The sequence below is a fragment of the Miniopterus schreibersii genome, assembly GCF_964146895.1.
Source record: "Miniopterus schreibersii genome assembly, chromosome: 9".
Lineage (NCBI taxonomy): Eukaryota > Metazoa > Chordata > Mammalia > Chiroptera > Miniopteridae > Miniopterus > Miniopterus schreibersii.
Window position 1 is genome coordinate 41,178,012 of NC_138118.1, and position 21,769 is coordinate 41,199,780.

The following is a 21,769-nucleotide window of genomic DNA, read 5'->3' on the forward strand; positions in this document are numbered from 1 at the left end:
TCAATTTAATTCTACAATCATTTCTTGGTGTGGCTGGCCTGACAGACACTGCTAATCTTGAGAAGAGAAACAAAGATGAGTCATACAAACACTTAAAAAGCTTACAAACATATGTAAAGTACCTAAATAACTACTTAGAGGCAGAGAATCTGTACTTCTTCTCTTTATACTGTTGGCAGTGTACACACTATTTTTAATGGAATGCCAAATTTCTTTGATCATACTATTATAGTTATTCCAATGATTAGCCTCCATTTTTATTTAAAACAGGGAGCATATACTGTGACCACTCTGAGCCCTAGATAACTTTTGTTTTGGGAAATCCCAGCCCAATGCACTGCATGTGCTATTCCAAGTAGTTCTATCTTTTATTTTTATTAATCCTCACCCAAGGATACTTGAGAGAGTGGAAGGGAGGGGGGAGAGAGACAGTGAGAGAGAAACATCGATGTGAGAGAGACACATCAATTGGTTGCCTCCCAAACATGCCCGACTGGGATCCTGAAAACCAGGTATATGCCCTTGACCGGGAATCAAACCCGCAACACCTTGGTGCAAGGGCTGATGCTTTAACCACTGAGCAAAACCAGCCAGGGCCCAAGTAGGCCAATCTTCACCACCCCCTATCATGTCCCCCCAAAATAGAAATGGAGAAAATCCATTTTAAGTAATAACAGACTCAAGGTCTAAATCATAACCTTTGGCTGAAGAAATAACTCATATGTCCTCCCACAGAAGGTAAATTATACCTGTACCAAAGATTAAAATAATGATGGCCCATATAGTTAGTTATAAGACATCTTTTTAGTAAGGGAAACGCTTTCTCAACTGTTATTCTTCATCTATGTACTTCCTCCTCCTCTCCCTGGTCCCTGTGGATTTCTGATTTACCCTGAGAAGCATTTAGACAGTGGAGATAGTAGTGGGGGAAAATTCTAATGTAATGTAAACTGCCTACCAACATGAAGAAGGATTCATGTCTCCAGTAAAACATACTGTTAAGCAAAGATAGGGGAATACAATAAGTGTGTGAGTCCATGTATAAAGGGAGCTAAAATTAAAGTTTCTTATTGAATCTAAACTAATTGGAATAGTCAATAAAAAATGAAAGTAAACTAATGGCATAGAGAGACACATTTACAGTAGCTTACTTACAGTTCTCAAAATACTATACTGATATATACTCCCATGTACCATTGAGTAACCACTGCTAATACATGCATTTTAATGTCAGAAAATGTAATTGGTATAGAGTTTGAATGCACAAACATCTTTTATGTGGCCATAAAAATTTCCTATTTAGAATTTTTTAAGATTTAAAAGCTCAATGTACTGGAACTATACTATATAATAGGGATTTTCAACTGGTGTGCCACAATCATTTTAAAACATGCAATAGCTGACTATTTAGTCAGGGGCACTGACCTCTTTTCCCTTAGATTGTCAAATAAAAAATTACAGCAGCCAACACAACAATAGCTCTCTGGTGTGAATGAATCAAAATTATACCTATTTTTGTCAGATCAGCAAAAAATATAATTCATTTTCACCTGTGACATTGAATTTGATTTCTGAAATGGCCAAATGTCGTTTATAAACAGCACTATACCTGTGCATAAGGCTGATGAGCATTGCTTTAAAGCAGTGTCTACAAACTACTGCTGCTGAAAATCCAGCCCTCTGCCTGTTTTGTATGGCCTGTGAGTTCAAGATGATTTTTACATTTTTAAATGGTTGAAAAACAAATCAGGGCAGAGAGTAGGAGTGGGACTGGATCTAAGTGAAAACAAAGGCATTCTGGAATAATTCTATCACCAAGCTTGGTGGAAACCCTTCTTCTATCTCCTACAAAAGAAAAAAGAAAAAAAGAGGAAAGGAAAGGAGAGGGGAGGGGAGGGGAAGGGAGGGGAGGGGAGGGGAGGGGAGAGGAGAGGAGAGGAGAGGAGAGGAGAGGAGAGGAGAGGAGAGGAGAGGAGAGGAGAGGAGAGGAGAGGAGAGGAGAGGAGAGGAGAGGAGAGGAGAGGAGAGGAGAGGAGAGGAGAAGGGACGGAGGGAGGGAGGGAGGGAGGGAGGGAGGGAGGGAGGGAGGGGAAGAGGAAGAAAAGAAAGAAAGAAAGAAAGAAAGAAAGAAAGAAAGAAAGAAAGAAAGAAAGAAAGAAAGAGAAAAAGAGAAAGTGAAAGAGAAAGAGGACGGGGAGGGGAGGGGAAGGGAGGGGAGGGGAGGGGAGGGGAGGGGAGGGGAGGGGAGGGGAGGGGAGGGGAGGGGAGGGGAAAAGGAAGGAAGGAAGGAAGAAATCAGAAGAATATTTCATGGCATGTGAAAATTACATGAAATTCAAGTTTCAAGGTCCATAAATAAAGTTTTATTAGAACCCTACCACGCAAAGCAGGCTGCTTTTACACAATGATGCCAGAGTTGAGTTGTTGCAACAGAGAGTATAGGGCCACAAAACCTAAAATATTTATTATCCGACCCTTTATGGAAATAGTTTTTTGACCCATTCTAAAGGAACAGAACATGTGAATTTTAATATGGTACTGAAGCCAGTTCTAAAAGGGGAGCTTCTTGGTAGGAGCTGCTGCCACAGAGCTAGAATGAGTATTGAATTTCTCAAGTGACTGTGTGGATGAGAGTATTCAAAGAGATAGATGGTGGAGTTTCTGATAGAATTGCCTACAAAGAAACAAAAATACATCTCTGCTCTTATTCTGTTAACTCCTGACAGAATTTAGTGAATGATAAGCATATACAAAGGAGTTTTGTTACGAGCTCCTCAATGATTTATAGACCATTTTATCTACAAAGCAATCAGGGCACTAGTCTGGGGGAGACCTGTATAGTAGGGCTTCACTGAAAGAATCCCTAGAAATGGTTTGGACCTGCATTTCAGAAGATATCCAATGACAGTGTAAATCCCTCCCTTTTCCTAATTAGCCTCTGGGAAATCCATTGTCTTCCCTGAGAAAGCTGGAAATTCCATTTAGAAGAAGGACTGGCCAGATCAAATATCCACCTTGAAACCCATTGTAAAGGTTGTTTTTAGAATCAGATTGAAACTGATCACATATTCCTTGATAGTATCCCCAGAGGGAGTCAGTACTCACATTTGTGAACAAATGCGTATTGTTTTTTTCAATTAAATGCAAACAGCTATTCCTGGGAGGGTTAGTGTTATAGTGTTTTACTCTAAAAGAATGGAACTGGGTGAATAGGAAAGGGTGAGAGGTCGGTTTTTTCCTGCAGTCATGTTGAAGATGCGATGTGATCTAGTATCCAATGACTGAGGCTGAGGGAGAAGACAGAGAAATAAAGCCATTAGGTAGACTTAAAGCTCAGATAGTTGAACTAGACACCCAGTGAATTTAATAAGTTAATGAATGCCATCTGTCAATTGCATTGGTGCTCCTGACTTTTCATAGTAGCATCTATTACTCTCTTCTCTCAAAGTCTCACCCCAGCCTGTTGTTCACATTGCTGCTTGAGTCATTCAATGAGTAGATGAATGAACCCTTATCCCACACAACTCTGATTAGTCAGTCACTTGTTCAGTTGAGTGCTAATTATGTGCCAGGCATAGTGCTAAGTGCATGAGACACAAAGCAGAGCAAGATGTGTTTCCTGCTTTCCCCAGTGAAGCATTCATAGGTTCCCAGCAGAGACAGACTTGTAAACAAGTGTAGTGAAGTATGGCGAGCTCCTAATAGATGTTTGTGAGAGTAAAAATCTCACCCTGGGGATAGACGAGTAAACTAACAGTTATAGTTCAGTAAGAATCACAAGTTGGGCACAGAGGAAAAACATCTCATGCAGAGAAAGAATTTCCAAAGATTTCTATGGACCCAGCCAGTGGGTGACTCGACTGGTCAGAGCATTGCCCCTTATACCAAAAAAGTTGTGGGTTCCATTCCTGGTCAGGGCACATACCTAGGTTGTGGGTTCAATCCCCGGTCTGGGCAGGTACTGGAGGCAACCAATCAATGTCTCTCTCTCCCCTCTCCCTTCCTCTTTCTCTAAAAATCAATAAGCATATTCTCAGGTGCAGATTTAAAAAACACACAAGGATTTTCAGGAAGAGGGTTGAGACTTGAGGAATGAGAAGAGAAGAGTGTGAAGCAGGCAGGAGAAACCAGATTTAGGAAGGAGAATCCACATTTAGGAAGTTGTACAGACTTGAAACAACTGCAGGCAGGTTGGATTGGCTGGAACCACAAGTGTGTATGGGAGGGAATCACGTGAGATGTGAGCAAGTGTCAAATCATAAGGGGCTGATGTGCCAGGTAGGCAGCCTGAACATTAACTTGGGAATCCTGGGACCTGGGTAGAGGAGTCATGTGATCAGGATTTTGTAATGATTCTTTGGAAGCCATGTGGAGAATGGACTGGGATGTATTGATGCTAGAAGCCAGAAGCCTAGTGAAAGTGATTAGGATATCTAGAGAAGGTGAAAAATAGAGATAGAAGAGAAACACTCAACTACACAATATGACTTCTTAAAGTTGAGGAGAAGGAGAAAGAAGAGTAGATGGTGACCTGATTTGCTTCTGGACCTAGGGCTTGGAAAAGCAGACCTTGGTGCACATCTTGGTTCTGTCCAAACACACCCAGTCCCAGCACAGGGATCCACAAGTTGTGGAGTGTAGAAAACTTCAAACAGGGTACTCAAGGCCAGTCACAAACAGTGTCTGACATTGAGACCATCAAAAAAACTGGGAGTCCTAGCAGATCTACCTAATACATAGAAACAAACCCAAACAGGCAGCCAAAATGGGGAAACAAAAAAACAAGGCCCAAATGAAAGGACAAAAGGATTCTCAAGAAGAAGAACTAAATGAAATGGAGATAAGCAATCTATCAGATATAGAGTTCAGAATATTTATAAGGATGCTTAAGGACTGATCATAAGCATGAGAAAAGAAATGGAAGCTATGAAGGAAATTAAGCATGACATAGTAGAAATGAAAACAACATTGGAAGAATAAACAGCAGATTAGGGGAAGCTGAAGATCAGAGAATCAAAAAGAAAATACAATTGAAAAACAGGAGGACAGTTTAAGGGAGCGGTGGTACAACATTAAACGTAACAATATTCGCATCATAGGAGTACCAGAAGAGGTAGAAAGTGAGCAAAGGCTAGAGAACCTGTTTGAAGAAATAATGGCAGAAAACTTCCCTAACCTGCTCAAGGAAAAAGTCATACAAATTCAGGAGGCACAGAGAGTCCCCAGTAAGAGGAACCCACATAGGCCCACTCCCAAACACATCATAATAAAATGTCAAAAATTCAAGACAAAGAGAGAATCTTAAAGGCAGCAAGAGGAAAGCAATGTGTTACCTACCAAGCTCCCATCAGACTGCCAGCTGATTTCTCATCAGAAACTCTATAGGACAGAAGTGAATGGCATGAAGTATTCAAGGTAATGCAAAACAAGAATCATATACCAAGAATACTCTATCCAGCAAGGTTATCATTCAACAACGATAGTGGGGGAAAAAAGAACTTCCCAAGCAAAAAAAAAAAAAAGGCTAGCATTGCAAGAACTGTTGAAAGGACTACTCCAATAAAAAGTTGAAATAAAGAGAATAAGAAACATAGTCATAAAGAAATAAGATGGCAATAGATAAGTACCTATCAATAATAATCTTAAATATAAATGGATCAAATGCTCCAATCAAAGGACATAGAGTAGCTGAATGGATAAGAAAACAAGACCCAAATATATTCTGTCTACTTGAGACCCACCTCAGAACAGAAGACTCACACAGGCGGAAAAAAAAAATTTTTTTTAAAAACCTTCTGGAGGACTTTAAAGAAGAGATAGACAGCAATACAGTCACAGTAAAGGACTTTAATATCCCATTGACTTCACTGGATAGATCTTCTAGACAAAAAAATCAACAAAGAAACAGTGATTCTAAATGACACACTAAATCAGATGGATTTAATTGACATTTACAGAACATTTCACCCCCAAGCTGCATTCTTCTCAAGTGCACATGGGACATTCTCAAAGATAGACCACATGTTAGGACACAAAACAAGTCTCTACAAGTTCAAGAAGATTGAAATCATATCAAGCATTAGGACAGCATGGTGCGACCTGGAGAGTATTATGCTAAGTGAAATAAGCCAGTCAGAGAAAGACAAGTATCACATGATCTTACTCATATGTGGAATCTAATGAACAAAATAGATCCAGAGACATAGAATCATGGAACAGACTGAGGAATCTCAGAGGGAAGGCAGGGGTGGTGAATGGGTGATGAGAGATTAACCTAAGAACTTATATGCATTTATGCATAACCCATGGACACAGACAATAGTGTAGTGAAGGCTGGGGGAGGGGTGCAGGGTGGACAGGATCAATGGGGGAAAATAGGGGACATTTGTAATATTTTCAACAATAAAGATAATTATTTTTTTTTTTAAAAGGTAGATGGCATATAGGTTCCAGTTTGAATTCCAAGCACATGAAAGTAGTTTAAACACTGTACTATTGTTGTATGAGAAGTGAATACATGATAGAGTAGAATTCAGGGACAAGAAATTTTTAAGAAAAGTGATAGAATTTTGGGAATGAGTGATATATAGGATGAGTGGAGGAAGAGACGTCTAAGGAGGGGCTGGGAAAGAATATCAGAGAGGTAGAAATAAAAGACATTGTGGATCCTGAGGAAAAGGAGTGCAAGAAGGAGGGCAGCAAGTGGACAACGGTGCCACACACTGCATAAAGACCTCGTAAGACCACAATAGAAACTGTCATTCATGTCCCAAGACCTCAAACTTAGACATGCAGTATTCTCCCAGAAGTGCTTCAACCTCCTCTTCTGGATGTATATCACCTTTTACTTCATTTCACTTCTGCCAAATTGAACTATTCTGTTTCCTGGGTGTATTCCTCAATTAACATCACCTTTTTTTTTTTTTAATCCTCACCTGAGGATATGTTCCTTGATTTAGAAAGAGAGACATTGATGTAAGAGAGAAACATCATCAGTTGCCTACCGTATGTGCCCCAACTGGGGATTGAACCCACAAACTAGGGATGTGCCCTGACTGGGAATTGAACCCACAACTTTTTGTGTAAGGGACAGTGCTCCAACCAACTGAGCCACCTGGCCAGGGCTTTCCTGCTCTTTTTATTTTATGGATGGAATGATTCAAAGTCCACATCAAATACCATCACCTTCAATTTTGATTGATCTGGGGTTGACTTCTCCTTTTTTTCAGCAATCATAGTACTTTATTGTATCTGTGTCACTAGTCACCTTCTACCTAATGTTATAATTACTCATGAAATGACCCTCTTCCTGCTCAATTGTAAAGCACACAAATCATATTTGCAGAATACTTTAGGATTCAACTACTAGGTCCTACTAAAAACTTGTGATCATCATCTGCTGATGATTTAAAGGATCCTAAAACCAACCCTCCCACCACCAAAATTTAGCTCTTATCAGAAATTTAAGTATTTGTGATATGAGATCAGTAAAGCTGACTTTCTTACAATACTCTTACATTGTTTGCTCATTTTCATAGAGAATTTTAAATTTGATAGAAAAGGCTATTATGCTTAGGGCATATGAAACAGAGAAGCACTTGAAAACACTGGTTCTCACACACTTGGCATCACCTAGGGAATTTTTTTGTTTTTGTTTTCTAAAGAGTGAGAGCATTAGATTTTATTTAATTCTAGATACCATGAGTTTGACATTAGTAGGTAAGACTAATGAATGAACAGCCATACAGTTTTTTGGTCACTGTGCTTATCAAGCACCATGAGCTATTTTTACTATTCAGTATCATCTTTAATAAACTAGACAGGTCCTGCTGCATTCTTGTTTGATTCTAATTTACCAGTGCATTATTATGCAGTTTACCAAGTGTGAGGAGCAAGTCATTATGTAGTACCAAGTTTATGTCACCGTAGGACCACAGCACGCATCTTCTGCTTCATACAGCTCAAGCATCAGGAATGCAAGTGAACAGTTATGGGTGGAAACTTGTTTTTGACAAACTCATGTTCACACTACGGGTTTAGAAATCTCATTGAGCGGGTACCTACAGAGTTCTTCAATTGGTATTGAAACATTACACGCATGCAGAGCGATATGGAAGAGAATGAAGCAGAAGAGGCAGTTGGATGGAGGAAAAGGGGAGACGAGACAGAATGATGCCATGTATGAGAGGAGCTTCTCAGCTGTCCACAGGAAGCCTCCGCTCGGTGAGAGAGGCCTGCTGGGCAACATTTTTGTCCTCATGACTGAGAAGTTTGGATACAACAGCTAAAAGGCCAAATCCTGTACTTCCTTGTGTAGAGATTCAGATCCCTTGAGAGCACAGATTAAGACCATGGAATTAAATTTTATTTCAGGAGCACTTCTGTCATCTGCTAGCAGTTTGTGTAAAATCTGTACAAGTTTAGCGCTTTCTGAATCTTTCTCAGCAGTGCCCAATTCTAAAGCTACTATTAGTGTCGAAGCAACAAGGGCTTCATTCTGCATTATTACATGTTCACTATTTCCCATGGTAACTAAATGCTTGATGCCACCACTCTGTACAATGGGTTTAATTACACCTTTTGATTTACTGTGTCACATAAGGGCAGAGTAGTCTGTTTGATCCCCCATCACACCATTCTACCAAATGCTCCCCTGATTTAACCTTCTTTCCCAGTTACTCAGCAGCTTCTGCTTGTGCATCTATTAACATTCTTAATATCCTCAGAAATTTGAACCGAACTGGGAGCATTTTAGATTTAAAGAATTTCAAAACTGCCTCCGTGGCCCCAGCTGATAACATCTTTGCTTTATTTACAGCTGAAATGGCTGGGTTTCTTAGGGCCCTTGGCGCTGCATGCCATACTGTTACATTTCCTCTTCTACACGTCTGTCCAGTAAATCCGTAAGTTTTTCTACAATTTCATTGTCTACCATACGGATACAATTTCCATCATTTCTGGCAAAATTCGCAAATGCCAACACTCCAGCAATCTGTAGCTGGTAGTTATTTGATGAAATCCAGAACAGCACCCTTTGAAACACATTACCTTTTCCTCCAAATAACTTCTGCATGGATCCATCTCCAAGAAGTAATAAAACCATAGATCTGAAGTGGTTTTGAGCTCAGCAGTATCTTCCTGTCACTATCCACTTTCTGTTGAACATTCTATCAAGCCTTCTTTAACCTGCTATAGTTTAATAGCGTAATTTTCTGACAATGAGCAAGAACTTCAAAAATCATTTCCCTCTTATCATGTTCTACTTGACTCTTGAGGAGTTTTACCAGCTCTTTAGCAATGTTTTTACTGGTAAACTGTTCTTTACTGGACTCAAGTTCTGCTAGATTGCTCAATGCACGAGACACATTTCTGTAAGAGCTGCATTTTGGCAACAGATGCCCAGTAATTTCACTAAGGTAAAATTATCAGCATCCATATTGATAAGCTGAGCTTGAAGGGAATTGTCCTCATTGCTAGAGTTCCTCAGCATGCCACAAAAGACAGTCAAGAGCTTCTCATTGGTGAGATCTTTCCTACTGCAGGGTGACCTTAAATGGTCAATTACAATCTACAGCACCTGCTTGGTCAACTGCGCTTCTGCCCTCATGGCTATCATATCTTTCCTAGAGCCCTACTCGTTTGAAGCAGCACTTTCTGGTCTTTGCTATTTAGTAGCTGCACCAGTGATGAAATCAATCCAGCACCCACACATGGAATTAGCATAAATTCATTTTTGGGTACTTCCGTATGATGTTAGCGACTTTGGCTGTGTAGGAAGACTGTGGAATCAACAGACTTGCAAGCGGTTGAAGCATTCCACTTCTTTGGATTTTTTCCCTTGTTTCCATATTATTTTGAGCCAGGGCTTGAAGCAGATAGTCCAAGCATCCTTCTAAACTACGCTCAGTTCTGTCAACAGCTTCTTCAAGGTATCGCTGGGATTATCCGTGTTCCTCCCGACGGTGAGGAGCCAGCAGGGAGAGGCCAAGGCCGAGGTGCAGGCCCCCGGCTCTGCGTCCTTCCTCTGCCTCCGTCTCCCCCGCCCGCCCGGGAGGGGCCGGGCCGGGCCAGGGGCTGCCCAGGCGCGGGGGCGGCCTGAGGAGCGGGGCGCCCCCGCCACGCGGGGCTGGAGCGCCGCGCCCTCCCACCCACCTGGGGAGCTTTCAAACACGGACACTGAAGCCCAGGTTCCACCCCAGGGCTTCTGGCTGACTTGGTAAGGAGTGTGGCCCGGCGTCGGGAGTCTTGACATCATCTCAGGCGGCTCTTCTGAGCAGTGGAGTTTGAGAAGCAGCTTTTCAAGCTGATATGCGTTTGAAATGCACATCTTTTGCTGTTGATGACTTATTGTTCCTACATTGAAAGCTGCGTGTAGTTTTAAAGCAGAAATTTGTTTCTAGCTGTAATATATTCTCTTCCTCCCCCTTTCCCCGTCTCTCCTCTGCTCGCAGCCCATGAGAGAGCGGTCCCCAAAGCCTGACGACAGAGGTTTTCCTCTCTGCCAGGCGAAAAATGTCCATCTCTTCTGCAAACGTGTTGCTGTGGCCACATGCCAACAAACAGCAAAACCTTGATATATAAAAATATTTTATACTGAAATTTTGAGGTGCATTAATGTCATTAATGCTTCTAAGGTCCCATATTAGCTTTGTTCTTAATAAGTTTCTGTGAAACAGAAATTCCTAATAAAAATATGTTGGTGGATGCTCTCCAAGTTTTATATATCTCTGGTAATCATGTTTCAAGAAAAAAGTGTATATAAAGGTTTCTTTTTATGAAAGAGAACGAGAGAGAAGCACTCAGGTATCAATCAGTTCATTCCAGACATTAGTTAAGTACTGCTTGTGTTTCATAGGAGAAATGATTTCCTGCTTACTTTCTCTGTTAAAAATCGTAACTTTTGTCATTTCGTTAGAAACGGTATAGTAATATCTCGTATTCTTTATGATAGACTTTGTTATACTACTAAGTTTGTATATATATCCACTCTTTATAAAGAGATAGCTTTATTTAAAAATACTAAGTAAATTATCATACATGGCTGCTGGAATTCATTTTTTGTTAAGATATTTTACATTTTATGATAGTTATGTCAAAGAAGCAGAACTGCAATGACTTAGTCACTTTTCCCAAAGCTGCCCCCACACTCCTGCTCTGTGGGGCCAATTCTCCTACTCCCGGAAGAAATCTACAGATTTATCCATTCATTTGTGTTTAATGAAAAGTATTCCAGACACTTGAACCCCTGAAACACTCTCAGTTCTGTCATTATTATGTCCAATATAGTTTACTCATCAAAACTGCCAAGTTTATTCAAAGCCAAAGCTTTGCCCCTTCCCCAGCTCCAGCCTGCTAGTGTGGGTAGAGCAGCCACCAAGCTGCCAATCATTTCACACTGATCTCTCCTGAGTTCTTGAGAGACAGCCCCTTCCCACCTCACAACTGCCACTTGGGCTCTTTTACCTGCATTTTCTGATGGGTGGATTATAACCCTTCTTTCAGCCTCTGGGCAGCCAGCTGGATACCTCCAGCATTCTTTCAAATCCTTGCCAAGATTTAATTCAAATACTTCCTGCCTCACAAAACCTTTTGGATTCATAATCCCAAGATAACTTGCCTTTCTCAGAACTCTCACAGAATGTTGTGCTATTTCTAAACCATTTCCCCTGCATTACAGTTATTTATGATACGGCCTCATGTCTCATCTCCCCTACTATATTCGAAGCTCCTTGAGAACTTTCATTACTCACTTTTTATTGTCCACAGTGTACAGGATACAAACATAAAATACTAAAATAAAAATAAAGACATTTATAAAATATATAGTTAGGTTATTATCATATAAAGTTAATATATATATAAACAAGTGTGTAATTGAACACCTGGGGAAATTGCTCTAGTTCTTGATTTTGTTCATTTCATCAGGTAAAGGGAGTAAAGAAGATTTATGTTTTTATAGTTTTTTCACATATTTTAAAATGGAAACATGTGCAATCATTTAGAGCAATTTATCTAAAATATTTTAAATTGTTCCATGAAGTAATTATCATAGTTATTGTGTTACACCAAAGAGCAGACAGCAAATTACTTATTTCCTTAGCAAGGAACCCATTTCTAAAGACTATTGGATTTTAGAAGGACAGGTTTTTCATCGTTTAATTTTTAAGTGTTATTTGATGCCTCCATTTTAAGAGCTTTTAGTGTAATAGGCCCATTGCTTCCCTGTCTACCTTCCCTGTCTTTCTGAGGAAGATAATTTATAATTTTATTTTTTTTGACCTTGTGTTAGTGAACGGACTAAAATAGCTTATTAAATAGTTTAAGAAATCATATTAAGGTGGCATTTGTGTCTTTACAACAGCTGCTAGTTGTATTGCCAGATCTTTTATTTCATTATGTAAAATACAATGACACTGTTATTTCCATCAATCCAGTTAAGAAAAAGGACAAGTCTCAAACTATTTTCAGTAGCACCCAAGAGTCTACATGCAAGAGTTCTAGATTAACCTTATAATTTTTGAGAAAGTTCGTTGAAAATATGATGTTGAGATTCAGATTTGTGTGCATTTGCTATTGTTCAGTGGGAGGACTCTATTCCAACTCGTACATGTATTCTGTGATTTCAGTAGTTCTTTTTTAAAGGTAGTTGCATCACAGCTGACTGGGATTGACTGACAGCATGCTAGATATTCCAGGGTAGCTCTTGGGCATCCCACTGATTCTCCTTGACAAAAAAAGAGGCTTTTATATCACATACTAAATATCTCATTTGTTCCTCACATTTGAAGCTCTGGCCTCTTCCTGCCTTTTTCAGATTGACCTTCATTCTGATGAAAGGAACCAGAATTGCTGGAGCTTCAATGTTTAATAGCCAATAAAAAGAATAACTTTATTTTGAACTACCAAAGGAAAGATGATGCTGAATCCACTGAAGTTGAGAGGAGGTCAACCCTTACCCCAGAGGGCTCCACTGTTGTCTTTTCATCATGATCTTTTAAAGTTATATTTACTTTTAAGTTGTTTGGATATAGAAATTGCCTGGAGAGACCTAAGACTTTTGGTTTTCACAGTAAATCTTGGCACTGTAAAGCTGAAGCTGAGTATACAGCTGAAAATGCAAAATGCCAGTTTTCCTTCTGCCCTGGTGCTCAGATTACTTCCTCTTTAAAACACTCTCCTCTTGTAGTTATCTTGCTGCCAAATTGCAAATAAAACCTATCTCCTTTAGGAAGCATTAAAATGTTGGTACAAAAATCTCTCTATGGGGGAGGACATAAGTCTCCCCCACCCCCAAATTCCCAGACAGAAAAATATAACATTTTTATATATTTACATATATATGCAATATATTTTTATTACTTTGAGAACATCAATGTTTAAAAGCATGTGAAACAAACTATAGCAATTATGAAACATAGCCAGGGTTCTATTTTATTTGTGAGTGGAAATTTTTAATATTTTTCATGAAGATAGGAAATAAAAAACAAAGAAAATAAAATTGGTAAAAACTGAAAATCCTACCACTATCACAGATGGTCACTCAAGTAATCAGTGTCTGTCCAACATTTTTAGTCCTGCTACACTTAGCAGGGCCAGGAAGCTCACCCAGATAGCACAAATCACTGATCTCTACCTTATATTCTTTCCCTGTGGTCTGGTATAAAAGAAGGCGGGCAGGTATTATAAGCAGGCAGCCCTCTTTCCGTACCTCTCTGCCTCTTACTCGCTGTATGGCCTTGGCAGGATACCACTTCCTGAGCCTTGGTTGCTTCGTCTGTAAAATGAGAATGCAAGCTTATGATTTTGTTTCTGGAATCTTGGGATGAGTTTTAGAATTTAGGATTTCCTTAAAGTTATTATTTTAGAAAGATAACACAGTGTAAATACAAATGTTATATAACAGCCCCAGCAGGATCTGAAGCAGGCAGCATCATGTAATCAAACACATCAGTAAATCTGCAATAAAATGTACAGATAGTCACACTTAGTGGGATAAAGTGTATACATGGGTCAAAGTTGTCGCCAGAATTTGCATTTTTCAGAATTTTTGGATAAGTGAACCTACATTAGTACCTTCCTTGAGGATGTACGTATTTGTTCAGCAAATAGCAGTTGCTCCACCTGCTATGGTAGCTGTTGTTTTTATTAGAATTAATGGCAGATGATGTGGATTTCATCTCTTACAGATATTGGAATGTGAATAAAAGAATTCTCACTGTACACCTCTCATTCCCATTGAATTTCATAAAAGGCCATTATAATTCTTTTAAAAATGGTGGTGAACTTCACTCTTCAAGAAAATATTCACATGAGGGCTTAAATGCCTTCTTCAGTAATTTTAGATCTAGATATGTTACTCTGCTCTGACATGATTGATAAGATCAGAATTATAGATTTAGGACAGGAAATGAGATTTCCATTACATACAGTTAAAATTAGCACCAGCACATTTTTAGCTTTTTCTTTTTTGCCATAATTCTTACTTGAGGGAATAAAATCAATCACTTTACTAGTTCAGCTAGTGTCTGAACATTTTAGAGACTTATGTTTGTTTATCCATCCTAACTTACTAGCTTATGCTTGATGTGACCTTAGACCAGCAGTTTTCAACTCACTCGTGTGCGAGGATTAGTATGAGGTGTCTCATAAGAAGTTTTACCAATAATAAAGTGCCAGACTTTATAAATAATTTAATTAAAAATAAATGAGTTGTTACTTCAGGTTAACCTTTGTTAATGTCCTTCTCACTTACTTAGATTCTAATATACTTTCTTAAATGGAAGAGAGAAGGGAGAGCATTGTGTAGGAGTGTATCTTGATTTCTTGATTGAATGTTATCCAACGTGTCCTGGCAGGAGAATTTTTTTTTCTTTTGAGAACCTTTTTTCTAGCATATTTGCCTATTAATCAAAGTATGTAGATTTTAATCTTTCCTTTTATAATCCTCACCCACGGACATGTTTTTATTGATTTGAGAGAGAGAGAAAGGGAGAGAAAGAGATCAGGAGAGAGAAACATTGATCAGTTGCCTCCCATACATGCCCAGCCAGGGACTGAACCATAAACCTGGGCATGTGCCCTGATCCGGAGTCAAACCAACTACCCCTCGGTAGACGGGAGGATGCTCCAACCAACTGAGCCATACTTGCCAAGGCTATTTTAATCTTAAGTATGTGTTTTATGTTACATTTGGAAAGATTCATTTTAAAAAATTCTTACTGGCAACTGCTTGATTTTTTTTATTATGGTAAAATATACATAACATGAAACTTACCGTTTTAACCATTTCTAAGCGTACAATTTTGTGGCGTTAAGTACATTCACATTGTTGTGCACCCATCATCACCATCCATCTCCAGAACTTTTTACCTTCCCCAACTGAGACGCTCTACCCATTAAACTTCTAACTCCCCATTCCTCCCTCCCTCTAGCCCCTGCCAACCACCGTTTGACTTTCTGTCTCTGAGAATTTGACTAGTCTAGGTACCTCAGATAAGTGGAATCATACCGCGTTTGTCCTTTTATGACTTGCTTATTTCACTTAGCATAATGTCTTCAAGATGCATCCATGCTGTAGCATCATCTGTCAGTATGTCCTGCCTTTTTAAGGCTGAATGACTCATTGTATGTCTGTATACCCATTTTGTTTATCCATTCACTCACTGATGGGCACTTGCACTGCTTCTCCCTTTTGACTGTTGTGGATAGTTCTGCTGTGAGCATGGGTGCAGACATGCTTGAGCTTGAATTAGTACAGTTATTATTTGTGTGTTCAATGCTGCTTATATTATCATAAAAATAAGTCTATTAATATGCTAATTTGGACATTTAAAGACTCAATAGCAGAAATTCAGCATAAATAGCAGTTTTAAATTTAAGATTTAACTATGCAACCCTGATTGCATTTCACCTGTTGCCTGCTTGTAAATTGTTAAGTGGCCAGTCTCTATATGAAGAGAGCCTTGAAAAGGGGATGCTTGGTCTTTTCTGACTAAAACTGTGCCAGAGCATCACCAAATAGTTTTCTTACGGAAGACTCTGAAGGCCAGGTCTGACCTCAGAATTCAAGATGTACTGGAAAGGGAAGTGGTTGGTTTTCCTATTGAACTATTATTGAGTCTCAAACTATTGATCTTACCTTGCTGCCTTTTCCCATTTGACAGTTCCTCGAGTAACCAACCAAATAACCTCTTTACAAAATAGGAATAATGAAGATTTATGAAATAGGGAAAACTATTATTTTCCAAACTCATTATAGGTTGTGAAGATAAGGAAAGCTTTTTTTTTTTTAAATCCTCACCCAGGTATATTTTTTCAATTGCTTTTCAGAAGAGTGAAAGGGGGGGGGGGCGGGGAAAGAGAAAAAAACATAGATGTGAGAGAGACACATCGACTGGTTGCCTCCTGCACTCGCACTCGCCTCTACAGGGGACGGGGGTCGAGCCTGCAACCAAGGTACGTGCCCTTGACCGTAATCAAACTGAGACCCTTTAGCCCGCGGGCCGACGCTGTAACCGCTGAGCCAAACTGGCCTTGGCAGGAAAGGGTTTTTTTTGATGAAACATTTTGAGTTCTAAGAAACAGAGTAAAAAAACCAATGCCCTTTTCAGATGTAAAATCAGATAATGCAGAGTATGGTTGTTATCTCAGGAAACCTTGGGAAGATTTCTAGCACATTCAAAACATTCCATATGGTTACAATTTTTTTTTATTTCTTCCTACTCTTACAGGTGCTATGGTGATAAAGACTAGATCTTGTAGCTATAGGATGATATAGCATCTGGATCATATTTCCGATTTTAATAAAAATCCTAATTTGCTTTCAACCCAATTTATCTTATTTTCACCTCAATTTATTTTATGATTTGGGTATATAGGCCTTTGATTATTTACCTGGGTATATTATTACTCATTACAGTTTTGCTTAGCTTTGTATTCATTATCTTTTCCTCCTATCAGCTATGTAATTGTGCCATGTTTGAGTGTGTAACCTACAAGAGGCTCATCCCTTCCTTCTTGTGACATCCAGACAATTTCCCCATCAAGCACTCCTATCTCCCAGTCATATCCTTTTTTCAGCTTGTCTGGGATAAAATAGTGGCCCAAAACAGCCCCCTGCTCTCACAGAGTTTACCATACTCTAAAAGGCAGAGGAACACTAGCCAAGTAAGCACACTACGTTTGTACAATTGCAAACTGAAATCAGAGCTATGAAGAAAAGAGAGATGTTTTTAAAAGAAGTTGACCATAGTAGTTACAAACATGAACTTTAAAGCAGTGCCATGAGGAGCCAGATTGGAGGCTGAGGCAAAAGGGGAAATCAGTAATATTGATCTTATCTTTATTTCAACTCTTGATATTTGATCAAATGGGTGATTTGCATTAACTTGTTTTCTCAAATACTGCATTAAGATATTATTTATCTTTATTATTTTTTGGTGCCCCCTTAAATTTTGCATCTAAGGCTGGTGCCTCACTCACCTCACCCTAGCCCCAGTCCTGCTCCAAATTCAAACCACCTGACTTCAAGTCCTGGTTTTGCCACTCACTAGCTGTGTGACATTGGTCAAGTTGCTTATACAGTGGACCTCAGTTTCCTCATCTGTAAAGTGGAGATAATAATAGTACTACTTCAAAAAGTTGTTAGGAGTATTAAATTAATATTATAAAGCATAGAGAAGTGCCTGGCACAAAGTGCTACATGTATTTAAGATGTGTAATAAAAAAAGACGCCTCTGGACAGTTTCAAGTACAGAATGAGTCAATATGAGCTGGATCCCATATGTCTGAATTCACCAAGCTGCCATCAGTGGGTTTCTAACTCCCAGCATTTCTGCTAAATTTACACAGACACTCAGGAAGTTTTATTGCTAATGTGGTTGTATGTTTTAAAAGTGAAGGACTTGCTCATTGTATTTTCTTTTTTCCACCTCTCGTTTTTTTTATTCTTAAGTACTAGGGAGATGGTGGGAAATTGAGTCCACCATCACCCTCAGGCAATGGCACCTTTTAGGCACTTTCAGAAACATGGGTTTGTGTTTTTCTCACACTGAGGTGATGCCAGCCTCTGCTGACTGCAGCGTTGTTTATGAGATAAGCACTCCCTTTAGATTCTTACCCTCACTTACTAATGAGTTTCTTATGTAGCCCTTTCAGAGCACTGCACACGTGTGAACATGCCAGTTCATCGTCAGGATTCCCACTTGTAAAATCCACTGCTTCTTTTCCTCTCTGGGGAAACTATAACTTTCTGTTAGCATTTATTTCTAGTGCCATTTTATATTTCACAGTCTAACACACTTCTCTTTTATTCATGTAAAAGCACTCTTTTTGAAGACAATATAGTTCCCTTATTTTTTGTGACAAAGTTATTGTGTTTATACTTTAATAGTATAAAGAGTAGACAGGAAAAAAATCCTAATTTAAAAATTTAAGAAATTCATTGTAAATTAATTATACTTATTGAAAATATTCATGTGAAAATAGCTAAATACAAGTTTCAATTTAAAAAACAAACTGATATGCACTAATTTCATAAAACTGGGCAACTGTGTGAGATAAGCAGTAATTTAATTATTTGTACAGAAGTCTGTTTAACGGGTAATATTTCTGCTAAAGTAGATTCTATGTATAAAGATAATAAGCGCCCTCAGGAAAATAATGTTATAACATGGAGGAAATGAGCTTTATCTTTGAGTAAATAAATGGATTCCTTCCCTTTTTACCCTCAAGCTTTGAACTAACAATTTGCTGAAAGAGGACCACTGGATTGGAATTCGCATTCTCCTTTGAGAGGTTCTCTTTAGATTCTGTCTGAGATTATATGTACATGTAAGTATCTTTCTATCTCTTATAAAGAACCCAGAAAAACTGAACTTTAAATACAGTGTTTCAGTTCAATTAAGAAATGAAAATGTTTTCCTTTAAGAGGATGTATGGGTCACATGAACTAAAACTTGGTTAAATTTAGAACATTTGTAGTGAAACCCTAAATAACTTTTTTTTTTTTAATATCTTTATTGATTTCAGAGAAAGGAAGGGAAAGAGAGAGAGAGGGAGAGAAACATCAATGATGAGAGAGTCATTGATCGGCTGCCGCCTGCATGCCCCCAACTGGGGATCGAGTCCACAACCCGGGCATGTGCCCTGACCAGGAATTGAACCATAATCTCCTGGATCCTAGGTTGATGCTCAACTGCTGAGCCACGCCCAGCCAGGCCTAGATAACTTTTTAAAGTTATTAAAATGTCTTTCTATGAATAAATGTGGCCAAAAACCATTATTTACATTTACATTCTCTTTGGAGGTCATGGGAGTCTTAGGACCCAAAGCCAAAAGCCTTGACTGAAAGTATGAGGTTGCGTGTTGAAAGAGTATTGCTATATTGCATAGCCACACAGTGTGCCTTTCTGCCACAGCAAACAGCAGCAGAATTAAACGATTGCTGGGAGAAAATTCTCCATAGGTCCCTTGCACATCTTGCAAGCAGAAGCACTGGTTGCCTTTTGTTGTAAACTTTCTTTTTGATGTTTGTATAGAGAACAGCCTCAGAAGGCAGAGAAAGTGCTTCCCTTTAGAGCAAAGGGAAGGCATGCTCACCGTGCATTATAAAACATTCAGGTTCCTTAAGCTCCCCGTTCCTCTGTGTAATTCATTTCGCTGCGTGAACAAGTGTCACCTGGTCCTCTTCATATCACTCTGTAGGAATTGGAACCTTGGGAATCAGGGCAAGAAAATGTTGATATTCTAGATAGTCTGGCTATTGCTATTGCTGTATGCCATAAAGTCTTTGTCTTTGGCCCAGGAGTCTTGTGTCCTCTACTGGTATCTATAAAACCATAGCAAACTAATTTGTTAGCTTCTTAATTAGGCAAAATCTCAAATCCTTTACATGTATTGACAGGAATTATCATTAAAAGACAGATAAAGATGATAGCCTTTTGTTTCTCTAGGCATGATCCCAAGTAGTTGGTGGTGGGTTTACAGATAACATGGCCTGAAGTGTAATATATAGATAGAGCACTGCATAAGGTGGCAGGGCATCCAATTCTAAATATATAAGGTGGTATGAATCGCAGAGAATAACTGGCATTTCTCAAAAAGTGTAGGCGATTGTCTTCTCATGAAGACTTTGTATACCCAGGGACAAAAGGATGCTAGATCTGATTTGGACTTTATCTCTCTTGGCTCAGATTCTCATAAAAAACATTATCTAAATTTACCTAGAGAACATGCCATGTGCAATGACTGTTTACTCTTGGAGACAGCAGGCAACCATAAGCCTCGTCCTATAATAACAGCTCATTTTTGCCATCGTGCCCAGACTTCACCATGCCAGAGCCTACACTGCTATGAGTTATATGACAGCAGCATTTCTTCATAACTGTCTTCCTCGTATGGACACACCTCTAAGAAGTGGTTCTGCTAGACTAGATGGAAATGTCCTGCACTTCACCCAAAGTGGTTGAGGCCACGCCATCCTGACTAGGGGAACCAGCATGTAGCCTTTCTGTTACCTGCTAACTCACCTGAAAGAATGCTAAGAGATTTTTACGTGCCATTTCAGGTGCAGGCCCAAACTGTCAATTTCTTTGTGTTTTGGCATATAAAATGATGGAAGAGATAAAAGGACTTCACCTAAGAGTGACAATAAAAAATTATAAAGGAGCCCCAGCCAGTGTAGTTTAGTGGTTATAGTGTCATCCTGTGCACCAAAGGGTTGCAGGTTCAATTACTGGTCAGGGCACATACCCAAGTTTCAGGTTCAATTCCCAGTCTAGGTGCATGTGTGAGGCAACTGACCGATGTTTCTCTCTCACATCTATGTTTATCTTTCTCACTCTGTCTCTCCCTCTCCCTTCCTCTCTCTCTGGAATCAATGAAAAAACTGTCCTCGGGTGAGGAGTAAAAAATTATAGAGGAGTCCTTATGATTTTGTTGTTCACAAGCTGCCAAAGACATTTTTTCTTTGTTAGTAATTGAGGTTGACCAACAAGTGGCTCTGGTGCTGTCACTTCCTCCCGTCCGTACCAATGGCAGCCGTGGCTGGTCCCTCCCGGCCTTCTCTCTGATAATGCCAGACTCCAGCCTCTGGCCTCTCCACTGAGCCCTCCATGAAGCCACTGACAGTGGACTCATGATGGGCAGGGAGTCTAAACCTATTTGTTCCCTTTCTGTAAATGCTTATGATGATTCAATATACTTGAGAATCATAAAGCCCCACTGAAACAATGATGTGGGAAAAACACTGTGAAATGGCACTTCTCATACATAAGAGAAAATATTTAAACACAGATAAATGTTAAGAATTAAAAAATGAAAAATTTCAAGAAAAACAATAAAAACCAGATTAGATGTATGAGAGGAATATTACAAAGGATTTCAACAATTCAGAACTATCCAAAATGCTGAATATTATTCTAGCACTTTCACGATCACTGTTTTTCTTATTCACCAATTTCCTCTACAAACAGGTATACTTTCATTGGCTAAAATTCAATGGTGTATTTTAGTGTAAAAGATTGTAAATAAAAAAGGTATGATTTGAAGAGAATTGCTCTGATCAGGATACATGTGTGCCAGTTAATTGTTGAATCTTGTAGTTTTTTGTGAATCCTGCTAAGCATCTGTGAAAGTTTATATTAAGAAGCTTTATCTGTTCATTCTAATACCTAACTCAGAGAACTGCTGTGAAGATCAAATAAGGTAATGTGTGCAAATTTCTCAGCACAGACAAACCCTGGCACATAGTAAATGCTCAGTAAATGTT

The 21,769-nt window shown here is 39.1% G+C and overlaps 1 protein-coding gene and 1 pseudogene across 2 annotated transcripts in view; one reads left to right on the forward strand and one right to left on the reverse strand.

The window, feature by feature from the left end:
- NRCAM (neuronal cell adhesion molecule) overlaps positions 1-21,769 on the forward strand; it is a 323,274-nt gene that overhangs the window by 192,373 nt on the left and 109,132 nt on the right. The window lies entirely within an intron of this gene.
- LOC308561592 (rap1 GTPase-GDP dissociation stimulator 1 pseudogene) lies at positions 8,196-10,327 on the reverse strand (annotated as a pseudogene). Its single transcript has 2 exons — positions 8,817-10,327; positions 8,196-8,689 (listed from the first exon to the last, which is right to left on the reverse strand). The product of its transcript is annotated as a rap1 GTPase-GDP dissociation stimulator 1 pseudogene (transcript).